Here is a 4,946-nt window from a genome sequence, read left to right on the forward strand (position 1 = left end):
TCCAACGGAATCCACATCCTTGTTCATGTGAGACACTCCTTCCTAATTGCGCTCTTCCATCACGTTGTTGGTATTGATACGGTATGAAGAGAGTGGACACAAAATCCGCCACATGGTACCCTTGACCAGCTCGGCAATCACCCGAAGAACTGCCCATTTAAAAGATGCAATTTGTTGTGTGCCATTAAGCATTATTTTGCAAGTTTCTTCAAATCTTCTTTCCATGAGATTTAATTTCATACTAGCAGAGGGACCTTCTTTGCAAGGGCTGGAATGGAACTGTCAACCCGTTGATCCATTGACCCGGTCTTTGGCCGAAAACATTGAAGCGATCAACAATCCATTGACTCGAGTGGTCGAACCGTCAACCCGTTGACCCATTCAATGGTTTTTGGCCCTTTTTTTGGGAACCATCCAAGCATTCGGTTCTGTTTTATCCTAATCTCGGTCCCTAGCCAAAAATCGTTGAATCGGTCAACGACCCATTGACTCAGGCGGTCGAACCATTGACCTATTCAATGGTTTTTGGTCATTTTTTAATTTTTTTTTTTTTGTTGTCAGAATAGGCCATCCGTTCGAACCGAGTAGTCGAACCGTCAACCCAAAAACCGATGGCTAGAACGGTTCCATCTTCAGATCGTATGAGTCACATGCTCGAATGACATAACGCGTATGGTATGCTTAATGGATCTCAGACACTCAATTTTTTGCCTATAATTTTTTTTGCTAGAACGGGTCATCCGTTTTATTTAATTGGGTACCTTCCAAGCAACCAGTTCCGTTTTACCCCAGTCTTAGTCCCTGGCCAAAAACCGTTGAATCTGTCAATGACCCATTGACCCAAGTTGTCAAACCATTAACCCGTTGACCCATTCAATTGTTTTTGGCCATTTATTTTTATTTTTTTTTAACTTTTGTTGTCAGAACGGGCTATCCATTCAAACTAGATGGTCGAACCGTCAACCCAAAAACCGATGGTCAGAACGGTTACATTTTCAGGTTGTATGAGTCATACGCTCAAATGACATAACACGTATGATATTGCTTAATGGACCTCACGCACTCAATTTTTTTCTTGTAATTTTTGTTGTCAGAATGGGTTGTTCGTTTGAATCGGACAATCGACCCAAAAACCAGTGGCCAGAATGGTTCCGTAATTTTTTGCTTGTAATTTTTTGTTGTTAAAACGGGCCGTCCGTTCAAACTGAATAATTGAACTGTCAACCCAAAAACCAATGGCCAAAACGGTTCCGTTTTCGGATCGTATGAGTCACACGTTCGAATGACATAACATGTATGGTACTATTTAATGGGCCTCACAAACTCAATTTTTTGCCTATATCTTTTGTTGTCAGAATGGACCATCCTTTCGAACTGGATGATGAAATCATCGACTAAAAAAACGGTGGTCAAAATGGTTCCATAATTTTTTGCTTGTAATTTTTGTTGTTAGAACGAGCCATCCATTGAAACTAGATGATCGAATCATCGATTATCAGAACGTTATTAACAACATTTATCAATAATAATAAGTAATTATACTATTTAATGAAATAATCATTAATGATAGTTTTAATAATTTATTTAGTTATTTTCAATATAACAATAAATATTAAATTTATGAATAGGATTTATTAACAATATTCATTAAATTAATAATTACCAAAATTAAATTAAATTAATAGCATTTATTAGTAATTAAAATATTTTATTAAATAATCAATAACAATACTTTTAATAACATTTTTAATTACTTTTAACATAACAATAATTACTAAATTTATTAATAATATTTATAATTTTAATTTAAAGTAAAATTAAAATAAATGTCTATTTATTAATAATATTTATAATAACAGTAATTATTAATTATAATCACTAATTATATATTTATTAAATTACTGTAGTAATATGTAATTATTAAATTACTATTAATTAACAGTAATTATTGTTATTGATAATAATAATTAAAAAAAGTAATTAATAACTGTTATAATAATAATAGTAATTTAAATAACAGTAATTACAGTAATTACTGGCGTACTCTCACTTGAGAATCTACTCACACGAGGAGATTTCATTTCCTGCAAGATGAGAGTACCACTATCCTAATAATATATATATATGTAACATGATGCACAATTTTGAGCTAACCTAAACCTAACTATAGATAAATAGATTGGTAGGTAGATATATGTTCGTGTCATGGAGGTAGCTTTCCGAAAGAATGAATTTGTAGACAAGTCAAATTGGAGATAGCCCTCTTTCCGAGAGCAAAAGATCATGTGCTTATAATTCTTTTTTGAACAACATGTCCAGAAATTCGTTGAAACTTCATTATAGAACAATAAACAATGGGAATTTTTAATATAGCAGGGTGGTTATATTATGGAGCTGGAATGGAAAGGACGCTAGATGTCTATGGTTGATTTGAATTGGCCACCTAATCCATCCATTTGGTTGAAATAATAATGCATCATCTTGCTATACCAAAAAGTTCCAGAACCGGAATTCAACAATCATTTTTGCTACTTTTGGATTGCTGGAACAGCAGTCGTACGTGGAATCTAATTCCACATTTTACCTAATTCTACGGATTTCAAATGATCATTTCCCCACCCCAAGAATTTCATAAATATGCAGAATATATAGATTCTCCTTACAAATTCCAATTATACTCTGAATTCCTTATCCACCCTTTAATTTTCAAATATACTCTTAGGTTATATTTGGTTTGAAAGGAAAGTCCTTACCTTTTCTTTCCTTTTCCTATTTTTTCATTCAAACCAAACTTAACTTTAGGGAACGGTTTCTTAATTTGCTGTAATTACTGTTTTCATTTTCCTTTAATAAACCCCTATCAATATATCATGTATATACGTAGAGGGATGGATATTATTGCTTCATTAATCCTCTATATAATCTTACAGTAACTCAGTAAGTATATGATTGACTCACATATCTGTTCATTTTCAATCCTTTCAATTTTGCAAGGTCATGCTCATATGGAATGCCTTCATATTCTAAAAAGTAAAAACAAAAACTGACAGAAGGAAATATCTCCCAACAGCTGGTAGCATGCACCATTGATTTAAATCGTCGTATATTATTTTAGTATTAAATTAAGCAGTTATCAAGAGTGAAGTTGCTGATCAAAAAATAGATAAATAAAGTGGAGTTGCTCATCAACTCTTTGTTGTTGCTTTGAAAGCTGCAGCTTGACCTAAACATCCCTTACAATAAGCGCTAAACATTAGGTAGCAGCTGCTGACGTGCTTATGATTATGAGTGTCAATCGATTTCAATATATAGAAACTTAGACATATGATATTGTAAAATTTCAATACATAGAATAGAATCATAGAAGAGATTAAATTCTCATTCTTAAAAAACTCTATTCATTTACAAAAAATGATAACTTTACTCTCTTAAAATATATATACGTAGCATCTTAGTCCTTAAAAAGTGACCACTTCAAATGTTATGGTAGTAATTGAATTTTATTCAAACATAACAATTTCAAAAATAATGGTTAAACAAAGGGAAAAGATGAAAAAAAAAAAAACTATTTAAAGTTTTCTGACAATTGACTAAATCCTCTTTTCATTTTACCCACCATTATTTTTTAAATTTTCAAAGTGAAACATTTGAACAACACTTTGTTGGTTATCTTTAGATGTCAATTGACAATCCATTAAGGGAGAGAGCTATCCTCTTCAGTTCTTCTCTCTTCTTTGATTTATATTATTTTTGCCCTCTTTGTTTTTTCCCTCTACCTCTTTCTTGGATCTATGATGTGAATGTATTACTATGTTATCTTCTTGAAATTGCCTTGAAGAAACCATTTACAATGAGATCCAAATAAAATCTTTGTATGTCAATTTTGGTTTCAAAATTTTGTTTTTGATCTTGTGCATAACTTGAAAAAAGCTTTTGCCCTCAAGCTGAGCTTGTTTTGGATGTGGCATTGGCAGAAAGTTTCCCGTCAGAAAAAAAATTCTACTGATGTAATGTTCAAACAAACAGAACCGTAGAGTTTCTTCTGAACCCCTTATGCTTCTTGTTCCTCTCTAGACTGCACTCATTGACTAGAAATTCATAAACATCTAGAGTCAGCCGCCCCTCCTTGGACAGGGACACAATTAATCAAGAGAACATTTAAGCTTAGGTTTTGACCACAATCTTCATCTTGTTGTTTCTTGAACAGAGTATACTAAATATAGTAATATAGTAGATTAGATCCTGTATAAGAATTTCTAGAAAACAAAGTAAAAATTATCAAATTTATGTATCAAGATCCTTGTGCTACAATATTGTTTTGTAGTCTTATCGAATTTGGGCAGCAGAAATTCTAATTAATTGAATACAGTTCTAGGTGGGCACAACTAACATTGAACATCCATGGAAATTAGCCAAATAAATCGTTTAATTTTCTGTCAAAATTCAGTCTCCGTTACTGGTTTGCCGATTGACATTTAGGCCCCGTTTGGTTTGTGAGAAGAGGGGTCTGAAATTAGAATCGGAATGGACTATTCTAATTCCAATTGTTTGGTTAGGCGGTTCATCCCGATTCCTGCTGGAATGGCATTCCCCCATTTGAGGGAATGGTCATTCCTTGCCCCTCCTTTGAGAATAAAATCTTATTACTGCTGTTTTTAATTTTTACTCTAATTCCTATTTGAACCAAAACAAACTATGGGAATGAACCATTCCGATTCCGATTTTAAAAAATTTCAATTCCAATTTCGATTCCGACTATAAACTAAACGGACCCTAGAGAAATGTTGAAGAATTCATTGTAGAGGCCGAACACGAGTCAACCTGCGAGAGAGATATGACTATGAGAGACACGCTGTACACTCTCAAAGTGGAGAAAGAGATGAACAGAAAAAAAGGACTATGGAGTTGGGAATTCAAAGCTCGAAAACCGTGGCAAAAAAACAACA

The 4,946-nt window shown here is 33.1% G+C and overlaps 1 non-coding gene across 1 annotated transcript; it reads left to right on the plus strand.

The window, feature by feature from the left end:
- The first annotated feature begins 3,782 nt into the window (after nt 1–3,782).
- Nucleotides 3,783–3,862, plus strand: LOC148877267 (small nucleolar RNA snoR27). The gene has a single exon (XR_016106003.1). It is a non-coding gene; the product is annotated as a small nucleolar RNA snoR27 (small nucleolar RNA).
- Nucleotides 3,863–4,946: the final 1,084 nt, after the last annotated feature.

This window comes from Nelumbo lutea, chromosome 1 (genome assembly GCF_056320005.1).
Source record: "Nelumbo lutea isolate HS-2025 chromosome 1, American lotus-T2T, whole genome shotgun sequence".
Classification (NCBI taxonomy): Eukaryota; Viridiplantae; Streptophyta; class Magnoliopsida; order Proteales; family Nelumbonaceae; genus Nelumbo; species Nelumbo lutea.